The sequence below is a fragment of the Dama dama genome, chromosome 27 (genome assembly GCF_033118175.1).
Source record: "Dama dama isolate Ldn47 chromosome 27, ASM3311817v1, whole genome shotgun sequence".
NCBI lineage: Eukaryota > Metazoa > Chordata > Mammalia > Artiodactyla > Cervidae > Dama > Dama dama.
The window spans coordinates 34,926,026-34,942,094 of NC_083707.1; the positions used below are offsets into that span (position 1 = coordinate 34,926,026).

At 45.5% G+C, this 16,069-nt stretch overlaps 1 long non-coding RNA gene across 1 annotated transcript; it reads right to left on the reverse strand.

Moving 5' to 3' along the window:
• Positions 1–2,252: 2,252 nt before the first annotated feature.
• LOC133047731 (uncharacterized) lies at positions 2,253–8,293 on the reverse strand. Its single transcript, XR_009690826.1, has 3 exons — positions 8,203–8,293; positions 4,812–4,913; positions 2,253–2,699 (listed from the first exon to the last, which is right to left on the reverse strand). It is a non-coding gene; the product is annotated as an uncharacterized LOC133047731 (long non-coding RNA).
• Between the last annotated feature and the right edge of the window lie 7,776 nt (positions 8,294–16,069).

The following is a 16,069-nucleotide window of genomic DNA, read 5'->3' on the forward strand; positions in this document are numbered from 1 at the left end:
CAAAACTCCCAAGAGACCTGAAAGAGCCAACAGTGAGACTGAGCCCCAGCCAAGGAAAGCGGCTCCCTTTCCCTCAGGCCTGTGACAGGTGATGTCAGAAGATGGGTAACTGGCCAAGCCCACAGTGTCCAACCTGAGCTCCCCCTGTAAGTGACCCAAGACCACCAACCACAAGTCAAAAGTAGGGAAGAGCAAACTCAAGGCTCGGGCTGCCTGGATTTGGATCCTAATTCTCTCACCTGCGAAGAGGACAATACGCAAACCACCCCACCTCTGCAGAAGGAAGTCAACGTTAATATCCAATGTGCAGAATTGTCACAGGGACTAAATGAATTTTGACAGTTTAAACCTTTTTAAAAGGTCTGGCACATCAAAGGGGCTTCTCTGTTGGTTCAAATGGTAAAGAATCTGCCTGCAATGCAATGCAAGAGACCCAGGTTCAATCTTTGGATCCGGAAGATCCCCTGGAGAAGGGAATGGCAACCCACTACAGGAGTCTTGCCTGGAGAACTCTGTGGCCAGAGGAGCCTGGCAGGCTACAGTCCAGGGGCACATCGAAAGTGACATGTAAGTGCTGGTAACATACATTTTAAAAGTTAGACTGCCACCCTGACTCCAGAAGTATTCTCCTCGAACTATCACATACTGCTGCGTTTATGTGTTGATGAAGCCAGAGTACCAGCATTCAGAAATCACTTCATGCATCAACTCTTCAAGACTGGAGACTAAAGATTCTGTGACTGATGCAGATTTTAAAATAATAAACAATATTAATAGTAATGCAAATGTACAATTAAACAAAGACAGAATCTGAACTGGCAATATAGATAAGATCATTTACTCAGATCCTTTTTAACTATCAAAAGACAAGGAACACCTGTGATTTGGGGACCTCTTCTGAAAGTAAGGGCTTCCCTGATGGCTCAGACAATAAAGAATCTGCCTGCAATGTGGGAGACCCGAGTTCAATCCCTGGGTCAGGGAGATCCCCTGGAGGAGGGCATGGCAACCCACTCCAGTATTCTTGCCTGGAGAATCCCATGGACCGAGGAGCCTGGGGGCTACAGTCTATGGGGTTGAAAAGAGTAGGACACAACTGAGCGATTTCACTTTCTTGCTTTCTTTTTTTGTCTGAAAGTAAGCTTGAGATGGGACTTCCCTGGTGGTTTAGTAGTTAAGAATCTGCTTTGCAATGCAGGGGACATGGGTTCGATCCCTGGTCAAGGAACTAAGATCCCACATACCTCAGAGCAACTAAGCCTGAGGCTCCAATACTGAGCCTGACCACCAAAACTAGAGTATCTGTGCAACGAAGATCCTGCGTGTCCTAACTAAGACCCGATGCAGCCGAATAGATAGATAAATAAAAGACAGTTTGGGAATGAAGAAACAAATATTGTTGTTTTATTTTTCAATCCCTAAGGACTTCAAACTGCACAATAAACTCAACGAATTATCATCATCCATTTCTGTCTGGAGCAGAAAGCAACTTTCCCTATGACAATGGAAGACAGTTCATCCCTGGGTCCAAAAATGTCAAATGCTCTATGACCTGCTTCTGTAGTTTGAAGGGAGATTCTTATTCATTACGAAAAAAATTGCTTTTCTATTCAGGGACACAGTACGAGCCAAACTGTAACTCCAGGCTGCGGGGCGCACCTGTGCAAACAGACTCTCCCACCTGGAACTGCCAGAGCCTGGAGCCTGTGTGGCTGTCACCATCCACATGCAGAGTGTGGGAGGGAGGAGGTGCGGGCGGGCCTGGCCTGAGACTCTGCCCACGAGCTGCGGCTGAGGCTGGCTTCGCTGGCACTTGGCCCTGAGCCTCAAACCCACAGTGGTTCTGACTACAGAAGCTGCTGCATGATGCATTATCTTTCTATTTTCTTATTATTTCATTTTAACCAATTGTCTACAGCTGAAAGGATTCTCACCTCAGCAACATTATCTGCCACCTGCAGAGGGAAAGTTTCCCCCGATTTGGATGCTACTTGTGCTAGGACACGCCCCCTTACTCAGTTCCATTTTAAGGCATATGATGAGAAAAACAGGAATATGGGTTTTCTCAAGAGGAGCATCTCAGGGACATAAAACCAAACACATACTCAGAAGAAATGTCTGTTAGGCGTCAAGAAATAAAAATGAACAGGAACATTTAAAATCATGAAGGGGGAGGAAGAAGACTGAGAGAATGGGGGCGAGACGAGAAACCTTTAATTTTAAGCCATTGTGACAAGGTTTTCTTTCCTCATCGGTAAGAACAAAGTAAATATTAAATAACATTCTTTATTTCATTACACTCACACACACACACAATGAGCAGCAACTTATTCCTTCGCTTTGACAGATACCCATGTGGCAGTTGCCATGTGCCAGGCTGGCTCTAAGCACTGAAGATGTATCAGTGAACCACTTGGATGCAGGGCTCTGCCCCTCCTGGTGCTTCCTATCTCAGAGCAGGAAGACAAGCAAGTGAAGCATAAGGAACACTGGTCAGTGCTCAGTACTACTGAGGATAATAAAACGGGGAGCGGCCATCTGCAGGGGCTTTCCAGGTAGCTCAGCTGGTAAAGAATTTGCTTGCAATGCAGGAGACCTCAGTTTGATTCCTGGGTCAGGAAGCTCCCCTGGAGAAGGGATCGGCTACCCACTCCAGTATTCTTGGACTTCCCTGGTGGCTCAGACGGTAAAGAATCTGCCTGCAATGCAGGAGACCTGGGTTAGATCCCTGGTTTGGGAAGATCCCCTGGAGAAGGGAAAGGCAACCCACTACAGTATTCTTGCCTGGAGAATTCCATGGATAGAGGAGCCTGGCAGGCTAGAGTCCATGGGGTCGCAAAGAGTCAGCCACAACTGAGCGACTAAGCACAGCACACAGCGCAGCTGTTTGCGAATCAGAAAGAGACCTTTCACCAGAAACTGAATCCTGCCAGAAACCTGATCTTGGACTTTTCAGAGGCCAGAATCATGAGGAAATACATTTCTGTTGTCTAAGCCACCCAGTTGGTGGTATTTTGTGACAACGGCCCAAGCAGACTTGATTTGGGTACCATGGCTGGGGTGGGAGGTGGCATGGGAATGCTGCTGAAACAAATACCTAAATATGAGCAGAGGCTTTGGGACCGGGGCATAAGTAGAGCCCGGAAGAGTTCTCAGGTGCATGGGAGAGCAAGCCTTCATTTCTATGAAGGGACTCCTGGTAGAAAGATGGATGTCAAAAGCAAAGTTGACAATGGACCAGAAAGAAAACAGGAACCCTGGAGAGATAGTCTCCATCTTCCCAGAGAAAGAGGAAGAATGCTGGTAAAAATGTGGACATGGCTTTAGCCACCCTGGTGAGGTCTCAGGTGGAAAGGAGGAGCATGTTTTTGGAACTGGAGGAAAGGCCATCCACTCAGCTGAATCGTGTTTTAGCGTTTTGCAGAAGCTAGAACTTGGGAGTGATAGAACTGGATATGTAGCTGAGGTGATTTCTAAGCAAAGTTTAGAAGGCTTGGTGCTGGTTTCCCCTTACCACTTATAATAAAATGCAAGAAGAGAGAGAGAGAAAGTGAGGAAAGATTAAGCCAAGAAGAACCAGAGCATGAAGATTTGGAAAATTCTCAGCTTTTCATGTTGCAAAAAATGAGAAGAACATGTTCTTGGGACTTCCCTGGCAGTCCAGTGGTTAATACTCTGTGCTTCTAATGTAGGGAGCAAGGGTTCCATCCCTGGTTGGGTGTCTAAGATCCTACAAAAGGAGACACAGACATAAAGAACAGACTTTTGGACTCAGTTGGAAACGAAGAGGGTGGGATGAATTGAGAGAATAGCATCGAAACATATACATTACCATATGTAAAATAGATAACCAGTGTGAGTTCGATGCATGAATCAGGACACCCAAAACTGGTGCTCTGGGACATCCCAGAGGGATCGGGTGGGGAGGGAGGTGGGAGAGGGGTTCAGGATGGAAGAGACACATGTGTACCTATGGCTGATTCTTGTTGATATATGGCAAAAACCATCACAATATTGCAAAGTAATTATCCTCCAATTAAAATAAATTAATTTAAAAAAAATCCCCCTTGCCAAAAAAAAAAAAAAAAGGTTTGCATCAAAAAGTGAGAACATATTCTAAAGAAAACACCAAGGGTGTGGCTGAAACACTCACCATTTGATAAGAAGATTAGTATGGATATGAAAATTTAATCCACAGCCTCAGAGGGAGTCAGGAAGAGACAGAGATGGGATTATACCAGCAGAAATACTGCCAAGACCAGGCATTGAGAAACAAAGATGAAATGAAGGAAGGCTGTTGGACCTTGTGGATCCCACAGGACTGTACCACCCGGCTGCAAATGTACGCTTTTCTTCAAGAAAAGAAAAGAATGACCCAGAGGTGATTCAGAGATCATTAGGCTGCCTCCATCTTGGTTTTGGAGGGTGAGGCCACCACTGTGGTTTCAACAGGTCAAGCTGCCACCACCCAAAGCCCCCGGGGGCAGGGTCACCTGGGGAAGGGGAAGACCCCCACCTAGTGGAGTCAGGTACCCCTGCCTAGAGCCATGTGTGTGGCCAGAAGGCAGAGCATTGAACCAAAGAGGGAAACTCATGAGCCTTAAGATCTAGTGGAATTCTCCTTGCTCGGTTTTAGACTTCCTCAGGACTGCAGGTTAGTGAGGATCAAGCAGAGTGAGTGAGGGGGACAGTGGTGAGGTCTGAGAGGAGACAGGAGTCAGCCCATGAGGGGTTAGAAGGCTTGTGTTTCTTCTTTATTATTTTGGCCATGATGCGGATCTTGGTTCCCCCACCAGAGATCGAATCCTTACCCCTGCAGTGGAAGCATGGAGTTTTAACCCCAGAACGTCCAGGGAAGTCCCTCATGGTTCATTCACGAGTCTGTAGTGAGTTGATATAATCCACACATGATGCTGGGGATATAACACAAATATCCACAAGTTAAAATAATAAAATATAAAGTTCTGAATATTAGCAATCATATAAATAAATGTGAATATGTTTTATCAATAAGTAAGTGAACTTAAAGAAAAAGTATAGGACTCCTTGAGGATTATATAACAAGGTCACCCTAGCTGGTGGGAGGCAGGAGGGGGAGGAAGGGGTTGGTTAAAGGGAGGTTGGCAATGTCTCCTTGAGGACTGATCTCAGTTGAGATCTGAGAAAAGGGAGGCCTGTGTGAAGGCTCTAAGGTGTGTTGGAGACCAGTGAAAGGTGAGCTGGTATTCCTGATCTAAGGGTAGGTGCATGAACAGAGCTATAACAGACACAGGACCAGATTGTACAAGGCCTTTTGAACTATGCCTAAAGATTCTGAACTTTAGAGCAAGGAGATGTCAGAATGATTTTAAGTTAGGGGACCATCATTCTTTCATATGCTTTTTTTTTTTTTAATATGGCTGCATCAGGTCTTAATTGCAGCATGTGCACTCAGTTGCAGCACATGGTATCTGTTGGGTTGGCCTAAAAGTTCGTGCAGCTTTTTTTCACTTATGGAAAAGTCCGCACAAACTTTTTGGCCAACTCAGTAGTTCTCTGACCAGGGATCGAACCCGGGCCCCCTGCTTTGGCAGCATGGAGTCCTAGCCAGTGAGCCACCAGACAAGTCCCAAGCCTTTTTTTTTTTCTTTTTCTTCTGACCTCGAATGATGATTTCTGATATCTAGAATTACTTAATAAAACAAAAAAACATTTGTGTTACTACCTAAAAAGTATTTCTAAAACCCAGAGATAGAGCTTTACTCCTCTTTGTCCAAAAAAAAAAAAACACACAGCTCGATTAAGCTTTATCTCAGGAATGGAAGGAAATAAGATTGTTGCTCACCATGTCAATAATGAATTGATTCTTACCATTATTCTCTGAGAAAGGAAAGAATCCTTACAGAGTCAGGAAGGCTGACTGGAGCCCCCGGCCTCTGCTCTAGGAACTGAGCTATGGAAGGGAGAGAAGTCAGGCAGAGAACAACACGTACTGTATGATCTCACTTATATGTGGAATCTTAAAAAAGCTAAACTTGTTAAAATCTGAGAGTAAATGATAGTCACCCACAGGATGGAGGTGTGGAGACAAGATAGATGTTGTTTAAGGGAAAAAACTTGCAAGCAGTAGTAAATAAGTCCTAGAGATCTAACGCAAAGCATGGTGAATACAGGCAATACCAGCAAATTTTCTGAGACTAGAACTTAATTATTCCAGCCACTGAAAAGAAATGACAATTATGTAACACGAGAGAGGTGCTAATTTTCATTACAGTGGCACTCATATTTCAGCACACGAATGTATCAAAGTAGCACATTTTATGGGGCTTCCCTGGTTGCTCAGAGGTAAAGAATCTGCCTGTAATGCAGGAAACCAGGGTTCAACCCCTGGGTCAGGAAGATCCCCCGGAGAAGGGAATGGCAATTCACTTCAGTATTCTTGCCTGGAGAATCCTATGAATAGAGGAGCTTGGTGGGCTACAGTTCATGGGTCACATACAGTCGGACAGGACTGAGCCACTTTCACTTTCAACACATTGTACACCTTAAATTTACACAGCTATATGTCGGTTACATTTTTTTTTTTTTTCAGGCAATCCACCCAGCTTGCCAGACCTAGTTCCCTGACCAGGGGTCAAACCTGGGCTCCAGCAGTGAAAGTGTGGAGTCCTAACCACTGGACCGCCAGGGAATTCCCCAATTATATTTCAATAGAAAAAAAAAGGTGTGGAAAGCTGCCTTATTGTTCTAGGTTATTCACTTTTCCCTATATTCATGCCTTTTGATGTGTGACTTTGTGGTTATTTACAGATTTTGTTTTGGGGGGGTCTTTTTGCTGTTTTTAAAATATATCATGTTCATTGTTTTAGATTAGTAATAATAATGAAAGCGAACCTTAAGTGCTTACTCTGTGGGGGAAGTGCTCATTTGACTAATTTTCTTACAAGGTATTTAGGGAGAATTAAAGACAGAGACTTACATCACTAAAGCAGAATACTGTTGAAAGTATTTAATATCCTACATGTGGTTTACATAGTTTGGTCCCTCAAACTGTGCTGCTGCTTTCCTTTGTGTGCTAACAGACAAAATGTGGATGCCACAGTTTAATAGTGACATGGGTAAACGAGGGCACTTCCTGAGGAAGTGATGACGGGATGGCCCAGAGTATGGGAAACGGGCCTGTGAGGACCAGTGAAAGGAAGTGAAGGTGTTTATACTAGAAGAAGGTTTCACGGAAACAGAAAACTGCTTTCAAATCCAACAAGACAGTGTGTGGAAAAGTTTGAAAAGACAAGTTATAACAAATAAATGAAGTGCACAAGATAGATTTTGAATCAAAAACAAACAAACAAAAAAAATGGAAAATGCACCAACAATTCAAGCTAACACAGAGGGGGCAGCTGCATGTAAACCAGTGGGCTCCTATGCCTGTACATCCATGAAGATCAGTGCTTTAGAGAGGCAATTCCTAAAATAAATTAAAAAGTTATACCAGATGATACCAAAAGACTCTCTTGAATCTAAGCTGTTATTATATGACATCTCCAAAATTAGAATCATGTTGTTTCACTACTCCTGCTAGTGGATATTGAAATACATGCTTTGTATGTAAATCTCCGAAATGCACCTGTGATGAGGTCAGTCTGCATAAAAATGATACTTATGAACTTCAAAAACACTCTAGAATGAGGATGAGAGGCCATTATTGAATTAACCATTCATCATTTGGGAAAAAATGGACCTTTCTACAGAACAATATTTAAAGTTTACAAAATGAACATGTATTAGGCACATATTTATTTCTTGTGCATGCTTATTATAAGTTTAAAATCACCCTATCCACTTCTGACTAAGCCTGGATTCTGTCCTCTACTGAGGACTTAAGAAATCTCATAAAAGAGGTACTTTAGAGCTAAATTGTTGTTCAGTTGCCCAGTCATGTCCGACTCTCTGCGACCCCACAGACTGTAGCACCCCAGACCGCCCTCCTGTCCCTCACTATCTCCCAGAGTTTGCCAAGGAGAGCCCCAAAATATAAAAAACAAAGAAAGAAAGAAGAGCCTGTGTCCTCAGCCTCAGGACCTGGCAGGCCTCTGATAAAACAGGGGGATAAAAACAATCCTGCTTCTGGCCCAAAGTACGGGGTCTCCCCCCACACCCATGCTCTCCAGGGAGGTAGACGTGACCTATTCAGAGTAAGGAAGAAAAACTCAAAGGACTTACATGTGCCAAGAAGGGTCTTTTTTTCCCTTTCTGAGTCAGCAACAGTTTGAATGCTTTTCTTAGCTCATTAGAATGGCCTTTGAGATGGGGTGGGGGAGGGGGGTTGGGGGAGGGTGTAACCTGAAAGGGGGAGCCGAAGAAGGTCCCTGGTGGGGTTGGTCTTGATTAGAGTGGTGGTCATCTGAATATGCTTGTGAGATAAGATTGCACAGAACTACACACACACACACACACACACACACACACTATGCAAAAGCCAATGAAAACTAAATAAAACCTGCAGCCCACTTAACAGTTTTGTACCAATGTCAGTTTCCTGATTTTGATATGTTCCTGAATTTATGATGATACCATTGTGGGGAGCTGGATGAAGGTTATAGAGGACTCTGTGCTACGTATTGCTACTTCTTATGAGTTTAAGTGAAAGTCGCTCAGTTGTGTCAGACTCTGCGACCCCCATGTTCTATACAGCTCTATACAGCCCATGGAATTCTCCAGGCCAGAATACTAGAGTGGGTTGCCGTTCCCTTCTCCAGGGGATCTTCCCAACCCAGGGATTGAACCCAGGTCTCCCACACTGCAAGAGGATTCTTTACCAGCTGAGCTACCAAGAAAGCCATCTTGTGAGTTTAAAATTGTTTCAAAGTAAAAAAAAAAAAAAAAAAGGAGGGGGAAGGAGGAGGAAGAGGATGGCCCTTCAGTCACTCCCCTCAAAGCTGGGAATGAAGAGGGAAATGGGAGAAAGAGGGAAACAAGGGAAATCCCATAAGAGCCGGGGGTTGTCTGTATCCTGAATCCCTCAGTTCCATGAAATCCCTAATGAAACTTCTTTCTCCAGCCTCACCTCCCTCAATTCCATCTTCCTCTCAGCCACTGGATATACTTTTTGAAAAACCTGACCAGGTCTCTCTCAAGCTCACCCATCATTATGAGGACCCTTTGCCCCCTTGACCTCCCCACCCCCATGGACTTGGCCGTCCGGGGACGCAGGAACACACCTTGCCTTTTAACACTTGCTCTCATTCTCCTCAGCGGATGCCTCTGCGAGGTATACCCTTTTTCTCCTCCTTCACCAACTCGGCCTCCTCTTTGAAGTCATCCATAAGAAACCCAGATTCTGAGGCATCTCCCCTTCTACTTCCCAGGGCTCAGCTAAGTGTCTCTCCTCAGGGCTCTGCTTGCATCTGACCCTGGACATTCAGTTCTGTCTGTCTGGGCACCGTCCACTCAGAAAAGGAGCCAAACAGGCTGGACTCAAGCATCAGGTTTGTCTGAGCCAAATGGTCTGAGGGACTTTCAGGGGAATTCCCCTGCTTCACCCCTCAATTCACCAAGTTGTCTTGAAATGACATGTTTGTGTCTACCCCCAAGACTGAAAGCTCATCGAAGCAAGGACTGTCTTTCTTCTCTGGACCCTGGGAGCCTAGTAGAGTGCCTGCTTCGGGGTTGGTTCTCAACAAATCTGTGTTCTGATCCAGAAGACAGAACATATTCTGATCACATTTTTCTTGGAAGCAGCTACTTCACATTCAAAACCATAAGGTAGGATGAGCAGCCTTTTCCTGAGACTATACAGAGGCTACCAGAGAAATCATTGCCTCCAAAGTCAGTGGAGGAGGCCAGGAGGCAGCATCCAGGTTGAACCCAAGGGAGGCCAGGGAGGTTGAAATGCCAGGGTCAATCATGTGGCTCCTGCCAGGATAGTTACCAGCCACACTGCCAAAGAGAGGGCTCCTCAGAGATCTGGGGACCTGAGCAGAGTGTAATCTCCCTTAATACAGAGAGAGGGAGTTCCCTGGTGGTCCAGAAGTTGGGACTCCATGTTCTAACTGCTGAGGGCTCAGGTTCAGTCCCTGGTCAGGGAACTAAAATCCCACAGGCTGTGCAGCTGCCGCCAAGAAAAAGAAAGAGAAGAAACTCCCATAGATAGAGAAATTCATCAGATTTAGAAAGCAGCTGATGTAATAAACCATGAGAACAGCAGAAAAGCAGTAAAGGTGGAAAGGTGCACACCTCTCAAAAGCAACCTGCCCCTGCAGCTGGGCCTCAGTCTAAATACAAGGCAGCAATGGAAGCAAAAGGAAAAAAGGGTGACAGAGGAGGAGATGATTGGATGGCATCACCCACTCAATGGACATGAATCTGAGCAAACTCCAGGAGTTGATGCATGACAGGGAAGGTCGGCTTGATGCAGGACAGGGAAGGTCGGCATGCTGCAGTCCATGGGGTCAAAAAGAGTTGGACATGACTGAGCGACTGAACAGCAATGGAAGGAGACCTGAACGCACAAGGACAGGAAGGTAAGCCCAAGATGGGGTGGTGTGTAGGAAAGCCAAGACTACCAGGGCTGGCCTATCTCTCACCCTCCTCCGTTAGGTAGTTACCACAGCTAACTCTTCTGTGGTTTTTTCAAAGCTCCCCCTTTTTATTTTGGGTACTTCTTAAAAAGATTTTACTTTGTACTGGACTGTATGTGTGTGTTCAGTCACTAGGTCGTGCCCAATTCTTTGCGATCCCATGAACTGCAGCATACCAGTCTTCCCTGTCCTTCACTATCTCGTGGAGTTTGCCCAAATTCATGTCCACTGAAGTCTGCTTCCCTTGAAACACATCACTCAGGCTGCCCCTTCTTCCTTGAAGGCTGCGCTAGGCATCCGCTAAGACCTCACCATTTCATTTGCACAATTTTATTCTGGAGAGGAGGGCTCTCCACCAGCAGATACAGGTCTCCTGATCTCCTTCCTCCACCCGCCACCCCACCCCTGCTCCTTGGCCTTTTAGGATGGCAGCCCTGAGCAGCTACACCCACCCATTCATGGGAAATGAAAAGCAGTGGGAACAGGGAAGGATGCTCACATTAACTGAGGATTCGTTTTGTGCCAGACGGTTGTCACAAATCATCTCACATAGAACAAGGAATAAAGGGCTTCACTAGCAAATGAGAAAGATAACTCCCAAAAGATTCCTTTCGGTTCCAGTTTGATCATGTCTCTCTGTCATGTCCTGTATTTTCTCAATTTAGAGTGGCCCTGTGTAGAAGTAACTCTGCCCTGTACCATTGCCTTAAGCTTGGAATCAGAAGGAGTTGGTTTCTGCATCTTGCCTGGAGCTTCTGAATGCCAGTCTCCCAGGAGTCAAAGGGATGATGCCCTGAGGTCTCTAATCGTGGGAGATGGGGAGTGCCTTAGGACAGGTCTGCTTTTCAAATATATTTACATTCCAAAGTAATGAATGGGCAGTATCTGGAAATGAGTCAGGGAAAATGTTATTTTTGGTAAATGCCAACCTCCTAAAAAGCACACCTCCCTTTTCCTATCACTCCCATAACAGCTAAAGAAGAAAAGGGATGGACAGTGGGCAGAGGCCAGGGAGAAGCATTCTGGGTTACTTTCCATCTTGGCTTTGTTCAGTAAGTGGAGTAACAGTAATAAGGACAAGAGTGCTTAAATAAGGGAAGTTGGTGAAAAAGCAAAGGTTTTATGAGTAGGTGCCATGTTTGAACGTGGCTTGTAAACCTACACTTAAAAAAATTTTTTTAATCACTTTCATTTTTAAAAAATAAAGACTCTAGGACTTCCATTGTGGTCCAGCAGTTAAGAATCCACCTGTCAATGTAGGGGACACGAGTTGAATCCCTGGTCTAGGAAGATCCCACATGCCACAGAGCAACTAAGCCTGTGAACCACAACTACTGGGCCTGTGCCCTACAGCCCGGGAGCCACAAGTACTGAGCTCACATGCCATGACTACTGAAGCCCGGGCACCCTAGAGCCCATGAGCTGCAACTAGAGAAACTATCACAATGAGAAGCCCATGAGCCACATGGAAGAGTAGCCCCCCTTCACCACAACTAGAGAAAGCCACAAGGAGCAACAAAGACCCAGCACAGCCAGAAATAAAAATAAATTAAAAAAAAACAAAAAATAAAGACCCTGGAAAACCACCGTATGAAATTTCAAATGCCAGACCGTGTCTTACACCAAGGGAGTGGAGTCTTCCAAGGCCAACTCCCAACAGGAAGGGAAGGACGTGCCCCCAGAAAGGGGACTTGAGGGGCACCTGAGGTTCATTGCTCCCAGGAGGTCCAGAGGATCTCTGTGTGGGTCTCATTGACTCAGAGAACCTCATAACTTAAAAATTCCAGCCCCTTCATGCTACAAACCAGACACTGTCATCTGGGAAAGTGATGGGCTATCCAAAGGTTCAGAACAAGCCAGCTGCTGGCACCTGTATGCAAGAACATTTTCCCAACTTAAAAAATATATTTCTTTGTTTGACTGTACTGGGTCTCACTTTCGGCATGTGGGATCTTCAGTTGCAGTATGTGGGATCCAGTTCCCTGAACAGAGATCAACCCTGGGCCCCCTGCACTGGGAGTGCAGAGTCTTAACCACTGGACCACCAGGTAAGTCCCAGCATTTTCCCAAATTTAAAGCATCATTGTGAGCTGACCCATATCTCACCCTGAGCAGAGGGGCTGCCATGGGCTGTCCCTCCTACAAGAGGCCTCGTAGTGGCCTGTCCCACCCGCCACAAAGTTCTCCCAAGCAACCAGAAAGAGTAGCTGAGAGCAACATTCAAACTTCACTTTTCTTTCTTTTTTTTTTTTTTTAGCAAAATGAAATAAATAAACAACCCAGTGTCTTGGTGACTCACAGTTTCTAGCACAACCGTGTAAAGGCTTTGTAGAGAGCCATTAGCAGGACCATTCGGAAAGTTCTGTATTGTTTTCCTAGAGGCCCCCTCGCTGCTGAACCCACTGTGAGCTTGAAAGACTTTGCCCTGACACTCTCTGCTTCCTGCTCATCCTCCTGTTACCAGGATGTGAAGGGGGTGCGGAGGATGAGAGAGGATGAGAGAAATTTCCTGCGGCCTCGCAGCTCAGCCTGGGCTGACCCGAGCTGGAGGTCGAGGCTCTGTCCAGCGGAGCCAGGCAGGAGGAAACCTTGTTTCCTCTGAAGTCACCCAAGATGTGGCACAGGGGGGTATGTAGGAAGTCAGCTCATTGTTGCTCAAGTCACATTTTGTTTCTTATACAGAAGGATCACAACTCTAATTATCTTAGAGCTGAGAGGGGAGGGAAATGAAGGAAAAGTTTTCTCATTGGACAAGCAGTAGCACTGGCTGAAGAGTCGCCAGCGGCTCAAATAAAGGCACGTGATGCTCTCAGCCCTGGAGCCAGGACCCAGGCTCCCTGAGTGCATTGCCCTCCATGACCAAAGGCCAGTGGGCGCCCTGCTCAGCTTTATGCCAAAAACAAGCAGGAACCAAAAAAACAGTCTGGTTTTGAAAGCTGCTTCTCTATAGTTCAAACAGGACCATTCACAAGCTTGGGAGGGGGCCCAGGGAAGGAAGACATTTGGGAACCATTGTTAGCTGGAGAAAAAAACACTCACACTGTAAACATGTATAAACGCCTGGGTAACTTAGTTGCCCAAGATCCTGTTGAGAACTTTTACTCATTACTCTTGTTATTGTTACTATCGGAGACATTCCCTCCTACACATCCTTCCGTTCTCCTGCCAGGAGACATGTCTTGATCAAAAGCAAAGAGTATTCACTGTCCCCTTCCAATTACGAAGGATGGGGCAGGATGGAGTGAGGGGGGAAGTCCACTGTCAGAGCAGTTTTCCACTATTAGTAAGAAAGGAGGATTTTTACAGTCATCAGTCAAGCAAATATGTTTAATCCAAATAGTAACTTCTGAAAAGGAGATACAAGCCCCATGATTTAGAAAACTATGCAGAGCAGTTTAGGAATACCTTTCAGAAAGCGACACCGACAGCATGCTTTCCATCAAACCCACAGAGACAAGATTCCATCACAGCCAGGGACAGAAGGGTCTCAGGTAGGAATTTGCACTAAAGAAGTCTTAATATAAATAAGCAATCTGAAGTGGGCCTGCATTTTCCCCCCATTAAATCACAGCTTAGTCCAAACTTGTTTTGCCAGCAACGAACATCTGAGATCGAATATAGAAGTTCATCCCTCAAGGTCCAGATCCAAATACCACTTCCTCCTGGAGGCCCTCCTGGGTTCCCCCACACACACAAGAAAAAAAGTCCTTTCTTTATGATCCCACAACACCTTGCTCCTACTTCTACTCATTTCCTCTGCTTTGTATGAAAGTTATTTGAACACATAACGTCTCCTTCCCTAAATTGTAAGTGCTTTAGAAAACAGAGGTCATCTTAAGGACTTTGGAGTCACATGAAATTAAATCCCTGCTCTGCTTGGTATGAGTTCTGGATCCTTAAGGAAATTCTTTAACCCATCTAAGGCTCAGTTTCATTATCTGTAAAGGGACACCATAATATTACCTGCCTCCTCCTATTTTTTTTTTTTCCAACAAATCTAGATGTGGCAGACACAGTTTTAGGTACTTAAGACAAAACAGCCAACAAGGGGCAAAGGATGTATCCACATGGAGCCCCCATTCGAGAGGAATTATTATAAGCAGAAATAAGAGAAGACACAAAGAGTGTTTTGCCTGGCATATAATAAGCACTAAAGAAATGTTCACTTAATGACCTATTAAGTCAAATAATCAGTGAATGAGTGAGTGATTAAGAACCATGAACATCACGCTCCCAATGCATGGGACCCGGGTTGAATCCCTGGTCAGGGAACCAGTTTCTGAATGCTGCAGTTAAGATCCTGCGCAGCCAAATAAGTAAATTCGTTTTTTTTAAAAAAGATCAGAAGGGAATTACAGAGGCAATTGAAAAAAAAAAAGAGCAGTGGACAAGTCTTCCTTTATTTGATAAGTGCTTTGAAAATATTTATCCATTTCCTTCTATCCTAAGGAAATAACCTTTTTTGGAGGGAATTACTATTCACTTCCTAAAGACTAGAAATTCAAAAAATAAAGATGATACTCTGAGATTTTAATGTAAAAGTCACATCCAAACTTAGGAAAGAAATACTTGTAAAGCAGTCCTTGACTGTAGGTAGAAATCAACTCATTGACCAGGAAGTCCAGGGTCTTAGTGAGAAATGAAAGTGTAGAAGTGTTAGTCGTGTCTGACTCTTTGGGATCCCATGGACAGTAGCCCATCAGGCTCCTCTGTCCATGGAATTCTCCAGGCAAGAATACTGGAGTGGGTTGCCATTCCCTTCTCCAAGGGATCTTCCCTACCCAGGGATTGAACCTAGGTCTCCTGCATTACAGGCAGATCCTTTACCATCTGAAGCCCAAATAGCGCAGAAACAATGCATCGGACTTCTGAGCTAGTTTTTTTCTGAGGTGAGCACTGGAACCAACTTATTAGAAAATGCTCTTCCATCTCTCATGCAAGAGAAAAGACGCAGGGCCCTTGTGATATCGCCACCCCACCTTTTCCCACTGAGGGACGCCGCCTATCTCCATCATCAGGACCATCAATCAAAGGTTCCCTCTTTCACTGAATAAACGGTGAGGGTTTGGAGAGCTGCCTCCCTTTCCTCCGACCCACCTCCTTTCCCGGTGCCAACTCCCATCTGGAGGAGACTTAAAGGAATTGTTTGTGTAGGGCGTGGCTCAGCCTCTCGCTCAGCCCCTGCGGCCACCCCCTCACCCCCTGAGCTCCACCGTCTAATTCCCAGCAGCTGGCTTTGTTGCCGCAACAAATGGGAACTCTTTCTTAATGTGGCCCAGAGGTGTCTGTAGGCAGCCAGCCCTGGGACACCACTGGCCACAGCTGGCTAGATGTGGCTTTAGAAACATGTTTGTGCCCCAGCGTGACTAATACTTACCTACCGGCTGGCTGGCATGAGACCTCCTACTCACCTGGCACTTGGAATATAATCCTCTGGCTTCCCAGCTACTGGCAAACTCTTTCACGGGAGAGGCCAGAGGATGGGGGTTGGGTGGGACGGGAAGGCAGGG